The sequence below is a fragment of the Tiliqua scincoides genome, chromosome 6, assembly GCF_035046505.1.
Source record: "Tiliqua scincoides isolate rTilSci1 chromosome 6, rTilSci1.hap2, whole genome shotgun sequence".
Classification (NCBI taxonomy): Eukaryota; Metazoa; Chordata; class Lepidosauria; order Squamata; family Scincidae; genus Tiliqua; species Tiliqua scincoides.
The window spans coordinates 60,722,997-60,750,031 of NC_089826.1; the positions used below are offsets into that span (position 1 = coordinate 60,722,997).

At 43.5% G+C, this 27,035-nt stretch overlaps 1 protein-coding gene and 1 pseudogene across 5 annotated transcripts in view; one reads left to right on the forward strand and one right to left on the reverse strand.

Annotated features, from left to right (window-relative positions):
* The window catches only part of SORBS2 (sorbin and SH3 domain containing 2), a 327,753-nt gene that overhangs the window by 283,769 nt on the left and 16,949 nt on the right, over nt 1-27,035 (reverse strand). For 3 of the 5 annotated variants that reach the window (XM_066631529.1, XM_066631532.1, XM_066631530.1), the window contains one exon: nt 24,624-24,724. The exons of 1 other annotated variant lie outside the window; for it this stretch is intronic. The gene's annotated coding sequence lies outside the window, so the exon portion shown is untranslated. Of the gene's footprint in view, nt 1-24,623; nt 24,725-25,587; nt 25,745-27,035 lie in introns of those variants that run through there. One more of the 5 variants, XM_066631531.1, reaches the window with a different exon arrangement.
* LOC136656301 (5S ribosomal RNA) lies at nt 4,274-4,393 on the forward strand (annotated as a pseudogene).

A 27,035-nucleotide genomic window follows, 5' to 3' on the forward strand; every position in this document is an offset into this window, starting at 1 on the left:
AGCAAAGCAACTGTTTTTTAAATGGATTTGCTTTAATGCGATTTTTGCCATCCAGGTGAGTGAATGAGATTCAATCTGTATATCAGGGGTATCAGACTTGTTTCATTAAGCAGATGATGGCTAGTAATAAGCACTTTGTTCCCACTGAAGCAAAGTGGAAGTGCTTGTCTGTTTTCTCTGGCATTCAAATTTTGGGAAGTGACAATTCCATTTCTTGTGAAAAAAAATAAGATTCAAATGTTCACTGTCTGCTAAACGTGGGTTCATCTGTACAATTAAGAGTACAGATCAGTTACATTGAATCTGTCGGTTTTAAAAATAAAAAGGTAGTTAGGAAACAAACAAAGGAATCATTGAAAGAGTGTGATCATTTCAACCAGAAGCTTGTGCTCTCTTTTGGAAATGAGAAATTGCAAATTATTTCACCTCCATAGAGTGTCTGATTAACTTGATACACTAATTGCAAGGCTGAGAACAACTACACTTTTGAATCCTGCTGTTTTGACAGAGCTGGAGAATGAACTTGACTCTGATGTTTTGAAAGCCCCTGAAAAGAAAATGGAAAATATATGCTTCATTCAGACAGCCTCTTCAAAAGCCTCCTTTGCTTGGCTAACCACCCCCTCTAAAAACCCATGTTTCTGGTGTCAAATATTTAGAAAATGGAGGTTTAAACAGCTACAAAGAGCGACTTGTTTCCAGCATGGCTACAGGAAGAACAGGGAACGAATGAACAGCAAACTTACTTGATTTACAGTGTTTTTGCACACTTGGCTTCTAAGCATATCATGGCCTGGATTCACATAAGCAAGGCAGTATGCAAAATGCTTGTCAAAGAATTCCGCCAAGGTAAGTCCCACTGAGATTAAGCAAAGGAAAAACACAGCACACACTCTTAGGAGCAGACTTCTGAAAACAGAAACCTTTAAAATAAAGACTCTGTTCTTCAGTTTCATGTAAAATGGTTCTATATAGTGTGCCATGCGACTTTATCCCTGCACATTGATCCGAGCCTCCTCTCCAAGGAACAATTGCAAAAGATACAAAATTCTTTTTTATTCTCGGGTGCAATACTGAGAACATTCAAGAAATAGAGGTGTTCTTAAGTATTTTTATTTTTTTCACATATTTCATTCCCCCCCCCACACACACACCAAGGAAAAAGTGCAGAAAGCAGTGTTATGTGGTTTTATTCCAAGAGCACATTTTAATAAATTATAATTATAAATAATAGGGTTTTGAGTGTACTGGGTAGGCGATATAAGTGCTATATGTCAGCAGATGCAGTCACATTACACATTAGAAAATAGTTTTAATTTTTCCTGATACGAGGGTGTTTTTGTTGTTGTTTTACAAAAATGAGAAATGCAGAAAGTGTTGTTTTGTCTTGATTGCATTATCACTAAAAATCACACCTCTATCAATAGGCTAAAACTGGCTTAACACTTGCTCAACTTTAGTAGTGTTAAGGGCAACAGAGAGTGCTCAGAGATCTCTAGAATCTTCACTAAATTGTAATTCCTTTGATTCTTTTTGTGGATGCTTTTTGCAATTAATCTGAATATAAGTGTGTAATGTACATATGCCCTTAATGCCCACTTCTATCCAGTATGCCATTAGCACAATGCTTTGGCCCTACACAAAGAATTGGGGTGGTTTCTCCAGCTTGCTACTGGAGTGGACAGTTTTGTTCTACTGACAGACACACACACACACAAATATAATCAGTGCAAGTCAGAACAATAGCCATTAAGATCCATATTCCTGTACAGATGATACATCCACAACTGGCTCCACATACATAGACATGAACATGCACATTCCACGCTCCCTTGCAGAATGTGGTTCCACTTTTCACAATAGTTGGGAAGAACGTCACCCTGAGCATGCCATTCCATTTTTCATAACTTCACACTGAGCTGCTGTTATGAAAAATGGAATGGCATGCCAGCAGGTGGCAGGACCCACATGTTCATGTCTATAATCACATGTGCATGGAGTGGTTCAGGTGTATTGTCCAAACCAGAACAAGGCAGAGATAATGGGGGGAGGGGCATGGTTGTGCCTGCTGGCCCTGCCTCCATGCACTGATCAGAGCTTCTGCACAGAGACATTTATGCAGTAGAGTTTGTGCTGAAGAGCTGATCAACACATGCAGTGGAGGTGCCCCTTTCATGCCTTCATTTCCCCCACATTTATTTATCTGCACCACATATAAAAAAAGGAAACAATAGAGAACAGCATGGAATTGCAGGGCACTGATGCAGAGAAGGCACATTTGCTGTATTCAAGTGGTTACATCTGTTATTCCAGGAGTGGCATCTCAGGGCTGGTCAATACCTGCCAGTAGCTACTGCCCATATGCACGCTGGGAAAACAGAGGGCCATCGATAGGCTCACAGAGAATACAACGTGGTGTGACCTAGCTTTTTATTTATGTACATGCACATCCAATCACAACAACATTTTTCTTTTCAAGCCACTGCAATAACTCCTCCACATGAGCACAGATTCCCTGTAATGGCCTTGGTGCTCACACAAGGGATGTTGCCTAGTGTGACGCAACCCTCTGTGAACTAGGAAACAGTTCAAGAAGCAACATTCAGAATATAAAAGGAAGTGCACATGCCCCTTGCCATCTGCAGGGGTTTTTTTTTGCTGAAGAGGCACTTCTGAGATTTCCAACGCTTTTCAATTATCTTGATCAGCTTAGTTCCTCCAATGCCCATTTATAAAATATTGCTGGGGTCACTGTGGGGAATTATTTCCAGGTCAGCTTGTTCTGCCCCTATTTGCATTCCTTCTACACAAAAGATTAGCAAATCTAAAGTGCTGTAACTTCTTAGTCCAGCAGTTCTCTATCTGTGGGTCTACGGCCAATTTTTGATGGTTCACGAAATTGACAGGGTAGATTAGGCTGTGTGTATTAAGGGTTAAACCATCTGCTACTTGGGGAAGTACTGCTGCTCAATCAACATTATAGCCACAGAAACTTGAGCAGTTGGTAAAGAGAAACTTTTTTTAGGTGGGTCCCAACAATAAAAAGTTTGAGAACCACTATCTTGGTCAATAACATCCATATGGGCAATATTCTTGTTCTCAAACAGTCTTTGTCCCATTGGAGTCAACAGGATTAAGCCACCCTGAGGAAGAACAGCCATGCCTCATCTTGGGCTCAGTTAACTTGCATGAACTGGGCTTTCTGAGTTTGGCAAACCAAACAAACGCACAAACACAACAGTTTAAATTGTTGTTATACAGGATCGAAAGAGACCACTGACACCAAGGTAAGTTTAAGGCTTTTTATTAGGAGGAATGGAACCTGAACCAATCAATGGAAAGACCTTGTTTTGAATTCCCCCAATTGAGATAGGACCTGAGGCAGGAGGCAGCAGGACTTGAGGCAGGCCAAGGGCTTGAGGCTTGACAGAGGTTCCCCTCTGGTTCTTAGCTCCAGCAAGAAGCTCTCTCAGGGCTCCTTCCAGCAGCTCTGTCCTCAGCTCTCCCGCAGAGCTCTGTCTTCAGCTCCTCTCTGCAGCTTGGTCTCGCCCAGCTCGCTCCTCGCAGCTTCTCTTCCCTGGAGGTCTCTGCAGCTTGCTCTTCCAGCTCCTTCTCTGCAGACACTCCCCAAAGCTCCTCATAGCAGCTAGTCCCTGGTGGTCTCTCATCCTGCAGAACTTGGTCTTGAAGCTCCTTACAGCAGCTCTTCCCTGGTGGTCCGGGAGCTCTCTGTGCTGGTGCAGCCCCTTTTATAGCCTCAGTGGCTCTGCACAGGCAGCCCTCTAGCTTTCCTCCAATGGTACTCCAGCCTTTTTTGCACACAGCACTCAAGTTCTCCTGCCTCATCCCCTCCGAATTCTTAAGAGCTTCTTACAAGGTACTCAGCAAGTGAGCCTATTGGCTCAGACAAAACTATAACAATTGGCTCAGACAAACTCAGGCACGCTGTCTATTGGCTCATGCAAAGCACTGGCTATGATCCCACCAGGCCAAGTTACAGCAGTCAACTGAGCCCATATCATTGTGAAGGTGATTCAACTAACCAAATACTTGCCTGAGAGTGAGCCCAAGAACAGAGAATGAATCTGTTCCTTCAGGCTGCAATCCTAACCTCACTTTCCTGGGAGTAAGTGCCATTGAACATAATAGGACTTACTTCTGAGCAGACCAGGTTAGGATTGTGACCTCAGTTGGTCTCAGTTTCCACCAGCCTCTCTTAATTTTTAAAGAGACTGTCCTTATTTTTCTGATGCAAGGCATTTTCAAGGTAATTTTCTGCAGCAACTGTTGCCCTGCACAAGCCTGATCTCATCTGATCTTGGAAGCTAAGCAGGGTCAGGCCTGGTTAGTACTTGGATGGGAGACCACCTGGGAATACCGGGTGCTGTAGGCTTATACCATAGTCTCTCGAGACTGAAGGTTGCCAACCAACCAATTTTAGCTTTAAGCACCAACTCTGGAACATATTCCTTGAGTAGGACAAGGGATGACTGTATACTGGCTTAAATGTTTTGTGAGCTCTTTAGCCATACATTTAGTGCATAAAAGGGAAAACATGCATCAACTCACTGTTATGTACATTTTGATCCCACCCTTCCTTCAAAGAGCTCACATGGAAGAATACATGGCCTCCCTTGACCATGTGAGGTAGGTTAGGCAGTAACTGGTTTGAACTCTGTCCTTTTATCTAGTCATAGATGTATACTATCTCCAGGTTCAGAGGCAATGTGCCTTTCACTTTCCACGAACTATAACTTCCTCACTGTTTGCAGGCTTCCCAGATGCTATTGTGGGAAACAGAATGCAAGAGCAAATGGGCCTTTGGCTTGATCTAGCAAGGAACTTCTTATGTCTCTGCCTTTATGAGATAAAATTCCTGAGGTCCAAAAAGAATAAGTGCCATAATCATTTATCAAATTCTGAACACAGAAAATAAAATTAGCTCAGATGTTATACAATAACATTACAAAAAATCAGATGAGGATGCAGCAGGTACAAATCAACACTGCAACATACATACAAATGTAGATTGGAAGGGCAAATGTGCTCTGTAGCAGACAATAGAGAGATTTCAGCTGGGACAGAAAGTTGCAGCTGTCCAGTTGGTTGTGGCTGAAGGACGTGGACAAAGTCAACCTATGGCTGCTGCACTGCCTGTCAACTGCCAAGCATGATGCTGGCATTTATAGTAAAAACAAGCATTTTGATGACCTGGGAGCAACAAGCTGCAAAGCTCACCTCTCCCCTTTTAAGATTGTCTGTACAGGCTCTGCTCCATTCTTATGCAAGTGGAGGCCATCTTAACAGTGCAGAGCTTTCACTGGTGTGGTGGTTCCAGGGTTATGAAACAGCAACCTGGAAAAGACTGATTTGAGTAATCCTAGCCTGGAAAGGCTGCAAAACTAATCTGTTCAGGAAAACTCTTGGCTAGAAGGCTGGGTTCAGTTAGGGATTAATGTGCTGCTGCTATTTCCGTGCCAACATACTCTGATTTCAATAGTCTGCTATGGCATAATGTTTAAAATTTTAGGTATTGTTTTATAAGCAAATGGGGAGGCAGGATATAACATTTTAATAAAATGCAACATACATCGCTGTTGGCATGGATGCACATTCACTTCCACCTTATAAGGCAGACAAGAATGCTCATTCTTGTGCTCAGTCTCACATACACCTCTTATCTAGTGATGGGACTATAGACTACATATATGACTATGGTCTAGATCTGAATCAGTAAGCGTAAGGAACTTGGGTTATGAATGGTGAAACCCTGCACCTCACACAACCTCAGCATCATTGTTTCTGTGCCAGATACTATAATGCTTATAAACATGCCTTAGGCGCAAGTATTTGAAATTGGCCCAATGCTGTATGTTGTCTTTCATTAGCCTGCGCCTGATGGATAAGGTTCAGTGCTACTTTTGTTGAGAAATCTATACAGAGGCGCCGAACTGCAAGCAAGAAAAACAAAAGCTGTCACTACGCTTCAGAGAGTGCTCATCTTGCCTCTTTGTTATAGTTTATGCATTCCTAGTTTCCTGTAAACTCCTTGCTTTCTGAGGGAAGGGCTGTGTAATCCTCGACAAATAATTTGTGCACTTCTGGCCAGGTTGTGGGTGGATGTAGTCCAGTAAATGGGATCCTTTTTTTTTTTTAAATGCTGCTACCATAATAGTTTAGAGTGAATTGTCTTGTTGCAATGCTCACAGGAAGCTTTTTAATGGAAAAGACAACTACAGGTGTGTACCGCTTAACAACTATTTGCTTAACAACAGACCGCATATATGACAGTGGTCAAACAAAGATGCTCTTAATGAGGCAATCGCATCTCCCATAGCCTACAACAGAGTGTCTGTTTACACAACAGAGAGGCTCTTAATGCAAAGAAGAGGCAATCTATCTCCAGTAGCCTGTGCAGACAGGAAGTGTCTGGCAGCCAGTGTTTACACAATAAAGGCAATAGTTTGAGCTGAGTGTTCACTTAATGATCTAATCACACAACTACAGGGATTGGAGAACGTGTCCCCATCCTTAAGTGGTGCACACCTGTATATGAAACCAGAACTGGTCAACACACATTCCCCAACCTGAATCTCTCAAGATAACACAAATACAGGAGCAGGAAAGCATTTGTTGAGATTAAACCTCTGCTGAGTAAGAGGCACTTTTTCAAGTGGGTGCTCCTCTTTTTTTAGCAGGGGGAGAGTAACTGGTCCTCCTCACGCCAGCAGTGTCTTTTCTAGTGGCTGTCTGCTGGTGTTCTTTTGCATCTTTTTAGATTGTGAGCCCTGTAGGGACAGGGAGCCATTAGTTATTTGATTTTTCTCTGTAAACCTCTTTGTGAACTTTTTGCTGAAAAGTGGTATATAAATACTGTTAATCCTCCTCCTCCTCCTCCTTCTGGCTTCCATTCACACTCCTTTGCAAATGCACTCCATGTTATTGCTCCCCCTAGATGAACTTATTTCTTGCCTCAGAGTATGACTGCAGGGAGAAGTGAATTACAACCAGCCAGGGGGATAATTTCTGTTAAGAAATGGCAGGTGCAGGAAGGGTTAAGCTCCCCCCCCTTCTGCCTTCTCCTTCTAAGATCTTCCTGCTCCTACTTTAGCATTGTCTTGCAACATGTAGTTCTTCCTCAAGATATCACCATGCCATTACTAGACAATACAAATTCATTACTTCACAATACAAATGCATTCTCTCTTGAGAAATACAGTCTCCCTCTGCCAGAATAAAAAATCCACAAAGATTTATAGCATGCCGTGAAGGTCAACAAATCTAGAGCATTCAGGATCAAACAAAGAGTATACTTTCAAGATGACAGCTCCCCACAGGCAATTTTCTATCAGCAGATCCCTCTCTATGACAAGGTCAGATGATGGTGAATCAATGAGCAACAGCAACTGATGAGCAGTCCTCCTCCGTACAAGAACAGACTGAACATGTGTTTTAATGCAAGTTTTTCTTCCTGAAAAAATTCAATGTTATCAGCTCTATGTGGGAAAACCATGTAGACATATTCAAGACATGGACATATGAAGAACAGCATCAGATAAACAACCTATACACTGTAGGGGGCAATTTGCCCTGGAGCTTCCATTCCTGAAGGAGAAGTAAGGAGATACATTCCAACCTTATTGTTTACTATAAGCCCAAAGCCTTTAATGCTAATCTTAATGCCAGAAGAAGGTGGTAGGCAATTTGACAGGAAGGGATTAAAGACATACAGCAACAGCCGAATGCTGCCAGTTTTTGAACAATGAAAATAAAAGGATGTGCAAGAGCCGCCATGAATAAATCACCTTGGCAGCTGCTGAATTACAGTCCACAAGGGCCTTACACAAGGATATATTTTATGAAGTCCTATATTAATCAAAGAGTTTTATAGTGCTGTTTACATCGTGCTTTTACTGTAAATGCATCTGGCATATTTTCAGAGTAAAGTGCAACCGTACCAACTTGGCAGCTCATTCTCAAACAACCCATCACTGGAAAATAAAAAGCGAGAAGACTACAAATTTAGTACCTCATCCTGTGCCCCATCTCCTTAGGGAGACTTAGAGCTCAATCCTATAGTTTTCCCCACCATAGCATACAGCCACACTGAAATGGGCTGTGCTACATGCTATGGTGGGTGGGGGATTGGGAGGGGAAAAGGAAAATATTTTTCTTTACACATCCATAAGCCTTCTGATCACCAATGGATCTCTTTGGACCTGCATCAGCTCTTTAGCTGGCACAAGTGCAAGGAGGCAAAAGGGGTATGCGAGCTGCTACCAGTGGGGATAGCATCCAGTGCAAGTCACCCCCATTAGGTGCCATCCCTTCCCACACCTCCAACCCTCTCCCCTCCTTCACCAACAGGCTCTCTTTTCCTCGTCATTGTGTGCTGAGCTGCTGAAGCCTCCCTGGCAGCGGTCCAGAAGCATGCAGCTTTGTGTGCTTCCACATCAATATTTACAATGGTCATAAAGCATCTACTGCTGCTGAAATGCTGTTAGCATTTACCATACCGCATCTACCACTGCTAGGCTGTTATATCTTCCTAGGTAATGCCAATGTGGCACTGATCAACGAGGGAGAAGCACTTCAGGCAATGGTCCTTTAAGACTGTGGCTACAATGTGAAGGCAGCTTATTTATTATTATTATTTTCACATTTTTATACCACCCTTCTTCCAAAGAGCTCAGGGTGGTTTACACAGCTGCTCCTCCCCTCTTTCTTGTCCTCACAACAACCCTGTGAGGTAGGCGAGGCTGAGAGAAAGTGACTGGCCCAAGGTCACCCAGGAAGCTTTGTGGCTGAGGGGGGATTTGAACCTGGATCATCCAGGTCTAAGTCCACCTCCCAAACCACTACACCACCCTGGCTCTCTAGCTTTGCTTCTTCAGGCAGTTTTCTCTGCTTGCCTTTGGGGATGGCTGCTCAGAATGGGCAACATGTCTGTGTCTATAAAATCTGGGGATTCAGTTCATGATTTTCTGGCATACTTAGAATCTGGTACAGTTTCAATCCAGATTTGTTATTTTGGACTCAAGCTCCCTGTACCCAAGCTAGGCCGGGTTTGGCAGTCATGAAAGATTGACAGCTTTTACTGTAAAAGACCTGTTGCTACCCACGTTGTCTCAATTAGAATAGTTTAAATACTTATCTAGCATTCCCTGGGTCCAGGTCAGTTTTTACAGGAGTCTGTAAACCATCACTGAGTGACCACTAGAAATCTAGCCAAACATTTGGCTTGTTCATTCAAACCAACAGGTGCAATTTCACACCCACAACTGCTTGCCTCTTAGCTTTCCTAATTCCTTGGCTCTTTAGTCCAATGTCTCCTAACCAGAAATGTTTTCTGGCTTGTTTTCTCCCTTCCTGTCAACACCACACTGGCCTCTTATCTCCTAGACTCCATTTACATTTATTTTTTGAACCAAACTGACCTTCACGGGATCTGCACTTTTTGCCAACATTTTACCAACTTCATCTCTAGTCACCCACAGAAGATTTAAGATCTTAGGCTATGAATAAAAATCCATAGATACAAGCCTCTAGAATAAGCCTGCAGTATTAATCTCATGATACAGTAAGTCAAATGCATCAATTCATAACTCAACTGCATTCTCAGGATAAAAAGGCACCCAATCAGCATTAAAAAGATATAGTAGGCACTGGCAGGAAACAAGCTATAAGTTAGCCAAAATGCTGGGCAATCATATGCAAATTATCTTGCAATGTTGCCTTTGAGCTAGATTTGTTTTAAAAACAAGGGTTAAACTTGCAATCTGTTATTTTCCTAAGACTGAAGGTTACCAGGTTGATTGTAAAGTTAGCAGGTTTCCTTTGTTTTAGCTGAAAAAGGAAGCAACATATGCCTGTTGCTTATCAAATAATACAGTGGCCAGGATGATGATGGGTGGCATGGCAGCCGCTCTTCTCTCAACGCAAGACAGTTCAGCAACTTAGCCAGTCCCTCTAAGCTTCTTCCCTTTCTACCTGTGGACTATGGTGGAAGGAACACTGATCCCCCTTTCACAGGGTACCAAAACAAGCAGAATGGAACTCACAGCGACTATCTATAGTGTGTGAATTGTCTCAGAGATAGATATGGTCTTCACATTATGCAGCTGCAACATTTATATACATATATTCCAAGGGAAATGGATTTCCCCTGACAAATACCATTTGTCAGTACTGGATCTTACAGAAATTGATCACTTTAACTCAGGGTTGCTACAGAGGGAGCACTAAACTGCAGAGTCAGGGGATGTAATTCTTTTGAGCTAGGCACAGCCCTGTGTGAAGATGCCAAATGTCACTCATCAACAGGAATGGGCACTCGCAACCAGACTCCCAAAAATACATGTTTTCCGAGACTCGGGGGGATTCATGTCACAAGCATCACTGACTGGGGCACTGCCTAATGACTTGGATTTTTACCTGAAAAGAGTCATGACTCATAGATGTACAAGTCACAAAGAACCATCATTTTGGGCCCACAACCTGTGTGCACTTGCTTGCTTACTATTTTGTTTTTGCAGCTTCTGTGTCACCCCAAAAGACCTCATGCGCGATCTGGAAGCCGGCATCCAAACCAGCATGAGCAACAGATTTGGTAGGAGGAGGGTAGGTGGGCTGCAACAGGCAGATGCTGGGGGTATGGAAGGAAGGCGGGAGGCTGCACAAGGCTGGGGGGAGGAACCAGAAGAAAGCAGGGCAGCCAGGATGTGAGAGGAGTGGGATCTTGTCCATCTTCAAGGAAACTGATGATTGACTGACTGAATGGATGGTCTGGTTTTTTTCTCTGGGTTAGGGAGGGCAGAAAGAGGAGCCCAAAGGATAGCAGCGAGGGTTCCAGAGGTAGGAAAATGCCTGAATAGGCATTTTCTTACCTTAGCCCAGGGAGGAGACTAAGGCAGTGGGCAAAGTGTTTCCTTATAATAGAAGAGGAACACCTTCCAAACTTTTGGCTCATTTGAAATGAAGGACTTTTAACACATTGCTGAATGGGATGGGATGAGAATAGCAGGGCAGTGTTAAATGAGAACTCTGACATACCCCCACCCCACATCCTTTTTTTCTGTGGATTTGCGCCTGACTCACATCATGACTCACTTTTCTAAAAGACTTGAACTTGAGTCAAACTGACTCTAAAAATGCCTCTGGACAAGTTGTGATAGTCACCCGTTATGACTCGTGAGTAAGTTGGGTCAAAGGAGCAGAGACTCAGGACTTAACTTGAGACTTGGCATTGTGACTCTAACACATCCCGGCTCATCAAATCCAAACATACAATTTTGGAGAGTAGCACACACCTGAATGCCAGGAGCACTGATAATCTTTTCTAAACCACAAAGTGAACAGCAGTTTTGAGTCTTCATGTTTTGCTAATGTAGCTCTCCAGCCTGAAGGGACATATAACAAATGGCTGTAATTATACATGACGGCCATTGAAGATACAAAAGCATCCACCTTCTCAAAAGAAAAAGAAAAAAAACCACCACAAGGACAGAAATCAAAGAACACAAAAATGCTTTGTTCTTAGATTTTGAGAATGACACATTCTATTGAATGAGTCAATAGACATCTTTATGTTTGCCCAGGTGATTTTAGCCTGGGAGGAACATGAGCTGAGGCAGGGCTGGCCCTAGGGCAAATTTCACCAAAATGCAAGATTTCTGGCTTTATTTACCAGGATCACACAATCAAACGAACTCCTTCGTTTATGGTCTTTAAATAAAAACAAAATCTTGCATTTCTGCACTTGTGAAAACTATTCAAAGAAGCATGGTAAGAAGCTCCCCCCCTCTTGTATGTATGCATGTTTCATCCAAACCATACTTCATATATGATTTGAATGCTAAAATTTAAAGTGCATGCAAGGAACTCGTGCAATTATATTGCTGCAGGACAGTGTACTAGGAGAAAAAAGGGGGATGTCCTTAACCTGCATGGCATGATGGAGAAAGTTGACTTAGCCCATTGGGGCCTCTTTAGCAAGTACCACCCTTAACTGAGAAAGAATCTGGGAGTTACCATGGAAAAGATTAACCAATCCTGTGTTTTGATTTATATCAAAAGGGGTGGGGGACTGATTGGTTAAATCTGTAACAAAACCATTCCACAAAATAGTAGGCAATTTATTACAGCACACAAGGTAGGATTCTGCCTACAGCTATTATTTGTATTCATTTGCAAACAGCATAAACCTTGCCTTTGTGATTAAATGCACTTTAGTTCACAGCATTACAGAGAAAATTAGGGTTCTGACTGCCAAAACACAGGAAGGTTTAGAAGGATCTAGCTGAGCTAGAATAAGGTCCAAAGCTACTGCTGCACTAACCAGAATGTACCAGTGCATTTCCCTTAAACTGCTCATTCCCCCTGAAGTTAGTGGTAGAGTTGTCACAGCATTTCATTGCAATTCTTCTCATCTAGCACTCTCTCAGAACAAATGTTTGTGTGCTTCTCATCCATTTGCACTTTCTCTGCCTAGAATTTCAGGTTCTGGTCTGTTCTCTCTCAACAAAGACTAAATTTGCACAACATACTCCACTTCCATAAATTTGGTTTATTGGCAGGAATCCTGAAACACAAGTTGTGTTGAGGATGGTGAGGGAGGGAAAGGGGAGATAAAAGGAGACTTAGAGATGGCAGAGAAATTAAATGAGTTCTTTGCATCTGTCTTCACGGCAGAAGACCTCGGGCAGATACCGCTGACCGAACGGCCCCTCCTAACCGAGGAGTTAAGTCAGATAGAGGTTAAAAGAGAAGATGTTTCAGACCTCATTGATAAATTAAAGATCAATAAGTCACCGGGCCCTGATGGCATCCACCCAAGGGTTATTAAGGAATTGAAGAATGAAGTTGCAGATCTCTTGACTAAGGTATGCAACTTGTCCCTCAAAACGGCCACGGTGCCAGAAGATTGGAGGATAGCAAATGTCACGCCTATTTTTAAAAAGGGAAAGAGGGGGGACCCGGGAAACCATAGGCCGGTCAGCCTAACATCCATACTGGGTAAGATGGTGGAATGCCTCATCAAAGATAGGATCTCAAAACACATAGACAAACAGGCCTTGCTGAGGGAGAGTCAGCATGGCTTCTGTAAGGGTAAGTCTTGCCTCACGAACCTTATAGAATTCTTTGAAAAGGTCAACAGGCATGTGGATGCGGGAGAACCTGTGGACATTATATATCTGGACTTTCAGAAGGCGTTTGACACGGTCCCTCACCAAAGGCTACTGAAAAAACTCCACAGTCAGGGAATTAGAGGACAGGTCCTCTCGTGGACTGAGAACTGGTTGGAGGCCAGGAAGCAGAGAGCGGGTGTCAATGGGCAATTTTCACAATGGAGAGAGGTGAAAAGCGGTGTGCCCCAAGGATCTGTCCTGGGACCGGTGCTTTTCAACCTCTTCATAAATGACCTGGAGACAGGGTTGAGCAGTGAAGTGGCTAAGTTTGCAGACGACACCAAACTTTTCCGAGTGGTAAAGACCAGAAGTGATTGTGAGGAGCTCCAGAAGGATCTCTCCAGACTGGCAGAATGGGCAGCAAAATGGCAGATGCGCTTCAATGTCAGTAAGTGTAAAGTCATGCACATTGGGGCAAAAAATCAAAACTTTAGATATAGGCTGATGGGTTCTGAGCTGTCTGTGACAGATCAGGAGTGAGATCTTGGGGTGGTGGTGGACAGGTCGATGAAAGTGTCGACCCAATGTGCGGCGGCAGTGAAGAAGGCCAATTCTATGCTTGGGATCATTAGGAAGGGTATTGAGAACAAAACGGCTAGTATTATAATGCCGTTGTACAAATCGATGGTAAGGCCACACCTGGAGTATTGTGTCCAGTTCTGGTCGCCGCATCTCAAAAAAGACATAGTGGAAATGGAAAAGGTGCAAAAGAGAGCGACTAAGATGATTACGGGGCTGGGGCACCTTCCTTATGAGGAAAGGCTACGGCGTTTGGGCCTCTTCAGCCTAGAAAAGAGACGCTTGAGGGGGGACATGATTGAGACATACAAAATTATGCAGGGAATGGACAGAGTGGATAGGGAGATGCTCTTTACACTCTCACATAATACCAGAACCAGGGGACATCCACTAAAATTGAGTGTTGGGCGGGTTAGGACAGACAAAAGAAAATATTTCTTTACTCAGCGCGTGGTCGGTCTGTGGAACTCCTTGCCACAGAATGTGGTGCTGGCGTCTAGCCTAGATGCCTTTAAAAGGGGATTGGATGAGTTTCTGGAGGAAAAATCCATTATGGGGTACAAGCCATGATGTGTATGTGCAACCTCCTGATTTTAGGAATGGGTTAAGTCAGAATGCCAGATGTAGGGGAGGGCACCAGGTTGAGGTCTCTTGTTATCTGGTGTGCTCCCTGGGGCATTTGGTGGGCCGCTGTGAGATACAGGAAGCTGGACTAGATGGGCCTATGGCCTGATCCAGTGGGGCTGTTCTTATGTTCTTATGTTCTTAAGTGCAAAGAAGCCAGTTTTAACTTCTCATTATAATATTTACACACACACACACACAAAACCCAGGATGAAATTATAAAGAGCTTAGAGAATCAAATGCATTCATCAATAGAAAAAACATTCTAATAACAAACAAGAGAGGGGAAAATGGACAGTGGCCAAGATATAAGGGAGCACAAGAATTCAGACAGCCAAACAAAAGAGTTTCATTTGATAGCAGATTTTGCATAGAGGGGGTAAAAAAACCACAGAAGGAGAGCACAGTGACAGATCCCAGGTGCATGTGGCACAGTCTCATAGATCTCTTGCAATTTTCCTTCAATTCAACTTCCCTGCTCTTACTACCCATTATCTCATTTGATTCACCTACTGCTTTTGCTGAAACTACAGTATGTCCCTGTTTCTCTGGCAACCCAGTAGGTGGGCTGGAATTCAATGCGTTCAGTATCTAGCCCACCAGGACTCTCAAACCAGTTTGCCCTTCCCTCCTACATCTCAACTGCCTGGTGGACTGAACTGCAAGATGCCTCTTTTTTTTTTTTACAAGGAGATGAACTCTCTTACTGCATAAACAATACTTATTTGATGTTTGCCTATATAAAATGAGTCATGGCTTGTCTCCTTTATTGCCTGAGGAACAGCTCGGAAAAAAAAAGATGAGGAAGGCATCTCTTGCCACCAGATATAGTACCCGGGTTTAATGCAACAGATAGGAACCACTTCAGGAAACCAGGAGAATGGTGAGACTCCAACAAAATGTTGCTACTCCAACATTAGTTTTTACAGCAGCCACTGCAGGGAGATGGTCATCTTCCTGGGGCAATTAAAATGCACATAAGAGAGCAGCACAATAGTGGGATGCTGGATGAACTGTCCTGTCAATGACAGCATACAGTGAGGTCCAACGTAAGAGTTCAGTTACTTTCTCATCACAACTTCTAGGTACTATTAAGGTAGACATAAGTCACAAGAGCATCAAGAGTTAATAATTTAAGTATAACAAAACCACAACTTCTGACCGCTTCATTTGCGAATGAGGAAATATAACAAAGCCTTCATTATGCCTATACTGGCCTTCTCAAACACTTTAAGTCTGTCCAGAAATTCACCATCTTGCATAACTATATGTCATCTGAAAATTTGGCAATTTCACTATTCATCTCAGATTCCAAATTATGTATAAATTGCATATATTGCTCCCAATCTAAATACTTGTGGGAACCCATTACTTCCTTCTCTCTGTTGCAAAACTATCAATTTGTCATGGCTATTTTCTTTTGGTCTGTCCTTTAACCATTTATGAGTCCGTAAGACTACCTTCTTATCCTAGGACAGCTATCTTTCCTTAGAAGCTTTAAATGAAGGACCTACACCATTTAGTATAAAAAAGCTTTTGACAATCAACCCAACTCCCTCTATCCATAAAATAAGTACCTGGATGGGAGAGCAGTGAGAGCCCCATTCAGTCTGCTTGGAGATTTCCAAGGAATTGTAAACAAGTAAAACAGTGCATATTTGTCACCACCTCAAGAATTCCTACATGACACTTTTAACATTTCTGAGACACAAGTGCATTAGCACATACTCTGAAGAGGTGCTTTCAACCAAAACAAACCTTCTTTCAAACAGCTGTTCAGAATAACAATCCTAGCTGGAATTGCAAAACACATAACACAAAGTTTTAAACCTGAAAATTGTCCCACTGAAGCGCAGTTTGCTCCTTCTTCAGTAGGGCAATTATCAGGTTCAAGAGTTGGGGATGGGAGAAGAACTATGGTTCCCCTTTCTGCACACCCCAATTACTACCAGACTGTTGTCCAACATGACTGTTCTAAAAGGAGGCACTTTCTGAGAATGTATATCTTTATATGCTTGTGTGGTTTGGTCTTGAGGTACTAACTTGCCTTTCTAAAACAAAGATCTTTTGCACTAGAGCCTCCACCTTTAATGCTGCAACACATACTCTGTTTCCCAATACCCATATCTTATAAACAAGAAGCAGACAGAATTGTTTACAAACCACACCCTGAAAGGCCATATTAGTACTGTCAGGCTTTTGGCACTCCATGCCCTGAATTGTTATAAGCCAGGATGTGGCAGGAGGGGCCTTGATGTCCAGGCCCGTGTAAAATGTAATTAAAGGAACAGCAGCAGCACTGTATATGTATGCTGATGTAATCAGCTGCACTTGTTACAGGTGGGAGTCACGTGACTTGGGGAGAAATGTGTGCAGAGTCACATAGGCAATGGAGGAGTGGTGCAATGCACCACTGGACAGCCAATCAGAGTGGGTCACAAGACTGTCTTGTGACTATGAGGTCGCCCTACTCTGATTGGCTGACCCCAGTATATATGGGACAAGCACAGACACCATCATGTGCATTGCTGTGTTGCAGTTTCTGTGTGCTGTTGGTTTGTGTACTGATTTGGACTGCCTTCTCATGACTATGACCTGCTGTATCCCTGACTTCTGGCCTGATTGCTCTTCTGCCTGCTCCTTTACCAATACCTGCTTCTGCAACAAACAAGCCCGTGTCTGCTCCTTTGGCTCTGTTTGGGATTGCCTGCTTCTTGTGCTGTCTTCCTATGCTCCCGTGCCCCATTGCTATTGGGAAAGCAAGGGCTATCCTCCCCTGCTGACCTGACAAGTACAATCAGGTAAAAATGCTGATTATCTAGCTTGTAAGTAATTGAAAATTTTAATTGGGCTTTTTTCTAATCCTTATATCACCAGTTTCAGATAGAAAGAGTATTGCATTGCTATGCTTTTCAAAATATCACCCTAAAATTCTTCCTATTAAGGTAACACTTTAGCAAAAAGTACTGTAGAAGTCTTTTAAAAAAAATCAAATCCAACACAATTTTTTCAAACTGCACTAATTAGTTGCTATTTTTCTACCATCTTGAAACATTTACACAATTCCTAGGCATACAAGGAAAAAAGTTGAAGGTTCAAGGATCAAAAAGCAGGATAAGAGTGCCTTTCCTAAATAAAACTGAAATATAGTCTAAACCAGTGTTTCTTGAACTGTGGGTCTAGACCCACTAGATGGGTTGTGAACTGATTTCAGGTGGGTCCCTATTCATTTCAATATTTTATTTTTTATATATTAGATTTGATGCTACCATGGCATGTGAAGGCACTGGGGGAAATGTTACGGATCTCTACTTTCAACAAGCTATTCTCTATATGTGTTTAACAATGATAATGAATAGAACTTACTCCTGTGTAAGTGTGGGAAGGATTGCAGCCTAGGAATGCTAAAATTTTCCTGCTTGATGACATCACTTCTGGTGAGTCATAACAGATTCTCATTCTAAAAAATGGGGCCCAGTGCTAAAAGTTTGAAAACCACTGGTCTAAATTGTTCAGTTTCCTCTCCTGTTGTGAGCGAAGAGTCCATGACTCACTGCAGTACAGAAGTGTACTCAGGATGCAAGCTCTGTAGAGGATGCATCCTCGGCATCACCTGGCAGGACAAAGTTCCAAACAACACAGTCCTGCAGCAAGTCATGGACTCTTCGCTCACAACAGGAGAGGAAACTGAGCGCTTTCCACATGCGCTGCCTCCAACACATCCTCGGCATCACCTGACAGGACAAAGTTCCAAACAACACAGTCCTGGAACGTGCTGGAATCCCTAGCATGTATGCACTGCTGAAACAGAGATGCCTGCGTTGGCTCGGTCATGTTGCGAGAATGGATGATGGCTGGATCCCAAAGGATCTGCTCTATGGAGAACTCGTGCAAGGAAAGTGCCCTACAGGTAGACCACAGCTGCGATAGGACATCTGCAAGAGGGATCTGAAGGCCTTAGGAGTGGACCTCAACAAGTGGGAAACCCTGGCCTCTGAGCGGCCCGCTTGGAGGCAGGCTGTGCAGCATGGCCTCTCCCAGTTTGAAGAGACACTTGGCCAACAGGCAGAGGTAAAGAAGGAAGGCCCACAGCTAAGAAGACAGACCAGGGACAGACTACACTTGCTCCCAGTGTGGAAGGGATTGCCACTCCCGAATCGGCCTTTTCAGCCACACTAGACCCTGTTCCAGAACCACCATTCAGAGCGCAATACCATAGTCTTTCGAGACTGAAGGTTCAGGGCCCAATCATATCCAATTTTCCAGCACTGGTGCAGCTTTATCAATAGGGCATGTGCTGCATCCTGTGGTGGAAGGGCAGTCACTGAGTCTTCCTTGAAGGAACATGTGATCCCTTACATTGGGGCTACATTGCAGCTGCACCACTGCTGGAAAGTTGGATAGGATTGGGCCCACAGTCCTCACATGTTCTGTCCACCAAGCCCTCCTGCAATAGCAACTTTAATCCCTCAATTTCATGCGTCCAGTTAGGATTGCCTACATTCCATGATATCTTACATTTTTATTACACTTGCATCTCACCTTTCTCACATGGTGGAACTCAGGGTGGGGAAACATGGGGATTGCCCATGGTACTGACCAGTTGCATGCTTGCTTTGTTTCATTACATAGGCAGTATCATTGCCCTTGGACCATTCCCTGAAATACACTCTCAAGCATTCAAGAACTGGATCAAACAGACAGCCTAGGTGGGGTAAAGGTCAGGTACAATAAGAGAGACACTCTGATCCAAAGCTCTGCAAGTGCTCCAATGCACACAAGAAGATCCTGCATGGGAATCCCCACCAACTTTAGTGTTGCTGGCAGCCACATGCAGCAAATCAGCCTGCAACTCTATTAAGTGTTTCTATAGTTGCATCTTAGATGTATCAAAATGACATAACTCTTGGGGGAGAACTGGACCAAAAACTGCTACAAATTGTGAACTAACTTTAAAACTGCTTCCTAGAACACTCATTATAGTACTATTTGTCCTGGATATAATGTTTACAGTATCATTTTAAAAAGTTGTTACCCAAAAAACCCTTTAAAAGTTCAGTGTGGAGAAGTACAGCTGTCTGTGCTGTCCTTTCAGCCAATGGGTATCCTGCATATCCTGGCTAGGCTATTTGGCACCAAGAGGTACAATGTATTCTGGCTAGCACAGGCCCCAACATTTGCTCCTGGGAAATGCTTCAGTGGGCAAGGCAATCTACCCTGGATGCTTTCTTCAAGAAGAAGCATGAGTCCTTCTGCAGTTCCCAAGAATGAGTCACATCCTCTCCCATCCTCCTGAGAGCAGCTCCTCCCATCATATTCCACTGCAGCCATGCAAGAGGAGACATAGCGGCAATAGTTAGAGGTGGGAGAAAACAGTGATAATGAAATGAACGCCCACAACACTGCTTTCTGCACAACCCCCCCCCCCAATCTGCAAAAAAAATTAAACTTTTATTTGGATTTTATTATTTAAAATTTAAACTATATTTAATGGGCTGGGGGTGCATGGGTAATGACTATGGCTGCATCTGCTATCACCAGCCTTTGTGGGCTTCAAAGAGGCCCCTGGAGGCAACAAGAGCACAGTTCAGTTACCTTTGGAGGGCTCAGGTTGGGTCAAGTTTGGCTCAACACGGGTCCAGGGGACCTGCCTTGAGTCAGATCCATGGAAGGAAAATTCATGGATAAATATGTTCAGCCTGTATAACTTATAAACACTTTTGGAAAATGTCAAAATCTGCAAAAAAAGTTTTCTCCCACTTCTAGCAATAGCCAATTACGCAGTGTGCTGTGACCCAATGTGCTGGAAGTATCCCAACAGCCTTCTGTTCTTGTTTGCAGGCCTATCCACTTGTTGCATTTCCAACCTGGAAAGGGTTTACTCAGTAACCTGCTCTTGTACCACTGTGACCTGAAACATCAAACAGCCAACCAATTTTAAATGACAGCGGTTCTCAAACTGTGGCTCCTGCAACCCACAGGCAAGTCTTCCTCCATTTTGGAGATTAATGAATACCATAAGTGACTGGTAGAAAACCTCTTCTGTGATGCCAATACAGCTTCTACAAGGGTAAAAGCATTGCAAAATAAAGTTTTCTGTTAAAGACAGGAGAAAGAGTAGTCGCTCTAACCACCCAGAGTCTGTCTGTCTGTCTGTCTGTCTCTCTCTCTCTCTCTCTCTCTCTCTCTCTCTCTCTCTCTGCCTCTAGTTAGCTGGTTTTAAAACACAACACAAAATGGGTCAGATAAAAACCTGAAACCAAGCCAGTTCCCACCATTTGTGAGGAGAATCAAGTTCTGTTCATTGGTGGAGTCAATAAATGCAAGGAAAGATCAGTTTACTGTAGCACACAGAAGTGCTACTATCAGTGAACCCTGGGTAACTTCACAAGGACAATAGCTTTGCCATGCCTGACACACCTATTTGGGATGTAATTGGAGTCAAATGGAGCACAACTGCTGCAAAAGAAGACATGCACTATACTCTGTCATTGGACTTTGTAACAGATCCCACTTTGTTCAATGGGTAGTTAGGAAGAAAAAAACAAACCCAAAACCTACCTCCATTCAAAATATTCTACCTTTGTCAAGTATCCCTGGTATTTCATGGCAAGAGAGCAACGGAAAGCAAATACAAAGTGGTATGTGTGCCCTGAAAGAATGCACTCAGAAAAACAGTTACTCTCTTGAATTCTCACTACCAGCCCAAATGTTTCTGTGGATCACAGCAAGTTTTGTTGTATTGGCAGTGTACCTCCTTCAAGGTGCGTCACTGTGTGCAAGTGCAATACAAAGCTTTGTATTGATTCATACACTCCCAGAACTATCAGCTCCTATTATTTGGGCAAGACATACAGGTGCAACCTATTTATCCATGGATTTTTTTATCTGCTGCTGCTCAGTTTCCAGGCAGCCCAAAACACTGCAAAAAGGCTCCGCCTCACTCAGGCAGGGAAATAGCCCTGGAAGAGGTTCTCCTTGTTCCTTACTGAAGGAACAGTAACACTCCTGGAGCCCCTGAGTCAGCAGAGAGGCTCTGTAGCCAGAACATGTGCAGCAAGGTGGAGCTTGTGTGTGCTCTCACAAACACACAGAGGGGATTGCTTTAAAAACCCCGAGAGTGTTTCCCAATTCCCCCCCCCCCCACTTCAGACTGAGATGGTGCAGGTTCTCTGTGCTCCAGCCTACAGAGACAAAACAGCCCAGCAAGCAAAGCATGAGATTTAAGCTACAATCCTCCCCATACTTTCCTAGGAGTAAGCCCCATTGACTAGAATGGGACTTACTTCTAAGTAGGCAAGCATAGGACTGGACTCTTAAAAGCTCAGCATCCCACCTGTGAAAGAAGCAGGGCAGCTGGCAATGGGGAAGGCTGAGTATGGAGTGGAGGAGGTGGTGGAGAAGGAGGGGATTGATAACTGCTGCCTTAGTTTCCTTTCAGCCCCAAGTGTCAGGCTGCAGTCTATTTGCTTAACTCTATGGAATTTAGCACAATGAGTTTTTTGTTAATTGCTCCACCTGTACTGGATTTTAAAGGACTGCCCAGAATGTGTTTGGGTTAACTGTTTGAATGCAAAAAAGGAAGCTTTGGGGGCCAGAAGCAGTCTCCAAAAGATACTCCTGCTTACCTTTTCTGCATTTGCCTGCTGTCCCTTGCAGTTCCAGTACCGTGTTTTTCCTTCCCACTGAGGCTTAACCTAGTCAATCAGGAGTCACAATGTGAACATGACAATGCACAACACCATACAGAAGTTGGAGGACATGAATGGCATGGAATCAGAACTATCCTTCACTCTGATGGGTGGATGGAGGGAGCATGGTTGTGCCTAAATGTGTGTCAGGAAGGAAAGGGAGCACATCCACCATTGCAGTTAGAGCCTACCACCAAAAATGTTGACACTGTTGTGCACTGTTTGTGCCTACCCATCTGTTATTGCACTTCCTGTGCCTATAAAATGGGAGCACATTTCTCCCCTGTTCACAGCTCTCCCTGCCTAACTGAAAGGGGGATTCTGTTCATAGCCTGTAAGCAAAGCTGGAAATTCAGGTGGTCACTTCTGGCATCTTCACCCCCCAAAATTATCCTGATGATCTGGTCACCTTCACTCTGGCTTCCTAGAACAGAGATGTTTGCATGTTCTTTTTATAATAGATTTCTAATCTTTTTTTTATCACTTGTCATTGTTGGCATACAACGGTAGTCAAGCAACAGAGTGCAAAGGAATGCCATTCCTATAAACTAAATAGAACTCCCTTGGCATTTTTGTATTTTAAATGTCATGGAAGTTTTGCTACAATCAGTTTCATTTAAATGCTTACTTCACAAAGAAAAACTGTAAACAGGAATACAGTGGCCCCAATCACCTTTGGCTAGACACAGATGTAATGAGGAGAGGGGGAAGAGAACACATAGCACATCCTTCAGCTATGAGGGGAACCTGGCTTTGTAACAGTAGTGCCAGGTTTGCATACCAGGGAGTCAAAGACAGATTCACCCAACAGTCTAGCCTCTTCCCCCCCCCCCCCACTCCCTGCTTCTGGTAGACTGCCCAACTTTTTCTAAAGCATTACCATTCATAAGTATCTGCCACCTTACTAATTTTTAAAAGGACATTTTTTAAAAGTACAAAACAAATATTCTAGGAATGGATTGGGGGGGGGGGTGTTTCTTGGTGATATCACAGTATGCCAGCAAATTAGCATTGTGCCTAACTTCCTTCTGTTGGAAATTTGAAACCTAGCCCCCACCCTGATCCTGGAGAGAAAAGGCACTCAACAAAAAGAGATTGGCCTGCTCTTCTATACATGTTATATCCATCTTCTCTGGCTATCACTTGTGCCACTGGACAGTGGGAGATTCCCACCATTACAGCCTCAGGTTCAGTAATTTAAGGCAGTTTGTACAAAGTTTCAGTTTGTAATGAAAAAATGCTGAAGGAAAACTACTTGACTCCATGCCCAAGGTTGTATAATTACAGACCTCACAAGAACACTGCAATTATACTGTCACTGCCAGCAAGACCACCAATAAAAAAAATTGACTCAATTTTCCTGAAGTCATGTACCATCATAAAAGCATTGCTTATATTTTACACAGGCAGATAGATTAGGCAGTTTCCTAAGATCTCAAGCCCAACACAGTAAAGGTCAAACAACACATCTTTTCATCTCACACAGCTGCTACACAATTCATTGTCAACACACTGTTCTTCTGTAAATTGCTTAGAGATATCTTCAATGCCTGTTTCCCCTTCCACATTCAGTTCATCAACAAGCCTACTTCTCTTCAGTGTCTTCATTAATCTCAATGCTTTCCTTAAGGGTTACCAGAATTCATCTATTTTACAGCCATCCCTTTTGGATTTCTGCAGTATATTCCTACCATGTCTCTCCCTCCTTCCAATAACCACCATTCTCTCTTCACTATAATACTTGTTCTGGCAATCTCAGGCAAAGGTTCTGAGCAGCCGTACCCAAACCTAGTCCTGGTGGGCATGTTATACATTGGGGTGATCATGCATTCCTGACTTCGACACAAAACCAAATTGGGTTTTTGTGCACAATCTGAGTGAAAGTCTGCAAAAGTTGAGCCTTTGGGAACCAACAATTCAGTCTTTCAAAGGTTCAAGTGTGCCCACAAAAAAAGGTCAAAGGAAAAAATAACCTTTGTGAGTAGTTGATTCACTCCCAACGGTTTGAAGTTGTGTGGGCATATTTCTGCAGAGTTTGCTTCCACTTGCAAGTATCAAGCTGGGGAGGTTCATATTTCAAGTTCCCCAGGATGAATATTGCAGTACCTTGGTATCCTTAGTATCCATGAGGGATCCATTCTAGGACACCCCCCCCCCAAGTTACCAAATTCCATGGAGAATGAAATCACTGGGGTGGGGCTGTGCCCAGCCCTTCAGATGTCACATGTGACCTCCCAGCCTCCGCAGAAGCCTCACACACGCAACTGGAAGGCACTTCCAATTTTCACTGGCCAGTCAGCCTAATAGTCACATCTGGGAGGCTTCTGAGGCCTCTCTGCAACTCAGAAGAGCTCCCAGACATGACTGGAATTCCAGGCCCTTCAGTGCACAGGCTCAGCATCCATGGATACTCAAATCAGCAGATGTCAAACCCACAGATAAAGAGGGCCCACTGTATACATATACACCACAGGACTCTCCATAGTGTCAGTGACTTAAACAGAATTAGCCTTTCTGAGAGACAACAAACAGAAGGAACTATTCTATTGACCAGGCATGAGGGGGAAAAAAAGCAACCAGAGTTCTGTGGTGAATACCATACCTCATACTACCTGTTGATCACAGGAATCAGTGTTTCACACCCCTGTGTTCTTCTGCACATGAAGAGCTTGCTAGACTCGGGTATGAGGCTGGAACCAGGATCTGCAAAAAAATTTTTACAACCTGCTTTTTATTCTTTCCACAACCTTCTTGGGAAAGTGTGCTGCATTCCATATCAACTCAAAGCTCTGTCTCATTCCACTCAAGGCAGCAACGTGGAGAGCATATATGCTATTTAAAGTTCTTTGCATCTTATTCCTCCCATCCCCACATCCTTTTAACTTGACATTTTCTATCTCATTCCCTCCAATCCATTTTCAACATCCTTTGTTTTCCTATCACTACCTCTGTCTCCTGTAATACCATTAGCTTTTTATGAGCAGTCTCTTCTCCTCTGTCCATCAACTCTCTTCATTCTCTGTCTGCCTTCCTTGCTAGTTTACTTGGGTGTGTGACAGAATCTTTGCTGCTGTGTGGCTCTGTTAACTTTTAGGTATGAATACAGAATGTTATGCAGATGTATATTAAAAAAATATAGAGTTGCATATTTATTTGAGTAAAAGTCCTTGGTGTTTTCACATAATCTGGACTGACCAACTATCAGTTTGCTAGAAAAATCCTTTATCTCTGTTTGCTTTCTCTATTGGATGCAACCTACATCACAGATAAATGGGTTAATGGGCATTCCTTCCCTCCAATAACCATATTCTCAGCAGGTGGACACCTTCATGAAATTCCTAAATGATATACCCCCCCCCCACTTTTTAGCCATAATGTCTGTTAAAGAGCCACCTCAACCCATCCCCACAAACCCAATCCCTTCTTCTCTTGGTGCCCCTTACACCTGTAACTTCCTCCCAATTGACCTGTGCAATGCAATCTCTTTCTTCTAGTCAGGTACCCAGGTACATGGGGTGCCTGTTCAATGAAGGAAAATGCTTTTCCATGAAGCCTTTGACACGTACCTTGGCCCCTTATTCTACAGCAATTAAGCCCAAGTACAAATACATTTTCTTGCTGGCATCCTTCAGTCTCAGAAGACTATGGTGTCAGGCTCTGAATGGTGGTTCTGGAACAGAGTGTCCTCTCCAGTGCGCGAAGCCTGGGTAAAGTAGGTATGGAGAATAGGCTGTTACCCATGCAGCAAATCCCCCCTCTCCACGTCGCTGAAATGGTCCAATGGAAAGGCAGAGGCCAATACGGTTGGTTCCAGCGGCGTCGCAGGAGTTGCCAGAACGTGACTGTGTTCAGCCATGAACTGCCTCAGGGACTCCGGCTCCTGATTTTGCCTCGAGGTTGACTCCTGAAGCCTTTTCCATAACTGGATGTAGCCACAAGGCAGTGGAGGTTTGGGATCAGAGTTTTCTTTCTCTCAGATGAGCTGCCTTCCCAGGCTGACGAGTCCCATCTACCCGGTGGCTGTTTAGTCGCCTCTTACGACAAGTACAGCCAAACTGAGGGCCTGTTCTTATCCCCAGCCACTCTTAAGGCCTATTCTTATCCCCAGCCCTCAGGGAAAAATGTACACTGATGGTGTTATATAAATAGTCAAATAGTTTGTTTATGCACTGCTTTCCAGTGGCATCCAGCCGTCATTGGGGAGTTTCTGGAGGACACAGTATGGAGGACAGCCAGTTGCAGAAAGCAGGCAAGTTTTGTGGGCAGCCTCATTTTCTTTCCATTCTGGAAACAATTGGAATGGCAGTAGCCTTGATGGCAGTTGAGTTGCTGTCTGGTTCTCTCGGTGGTTACATTGTTTGCCAAGCTTTTATTAAGAAATGAAAACTTATATTTATCTACCACTCTACATTGAAAGCTTTATTTTAAAAACACAAAACAAAGCATTACTGATTTGGTATTTTGCTGTTTAAATTGATTTTTTAAGACTCCTATTTTTTGCAACATCCAGAATGGATTTTTTAACTTCTATTTAAAGCATTTCTACACTTACAATGTGCTATAAATTGCATATTTCATATGAGTTCTGACCAACCCATCTGGTACAGGAATGGAAATTGACTTAGTCTGGGGAGAAAAACATGCTTAGTTGACTTCTTCCCCCAAACCAATTGTAGGGTTCCCATTTGCTTGGGCTTTGGGGGAAGACTGAAGTCTACCACACCCAACCCTGAACCCAAGCAATCTTGTGGTTGTGTGCCAAAACCCTTAAAAAACAGCTTTCCTCCCCAACATCACACCACCCAGTTGAAGAATCTCTTCCAATCACAGAATGTAAATGTTCTATGGCAGTGTTTCTCAAGCAGTGGTAAGAGTACCACCAGTGGTACTTGAGGTGGTGTCTGCTGGTACTCGCAGGACCCTGGTCACCTGCCACGAGACCAGGAACATGACAAACAGTGGTAGGAGGCTCAGCTCGGTGAGCAGAGCTCCAAAGCATGCTTTTCTGTGTTTG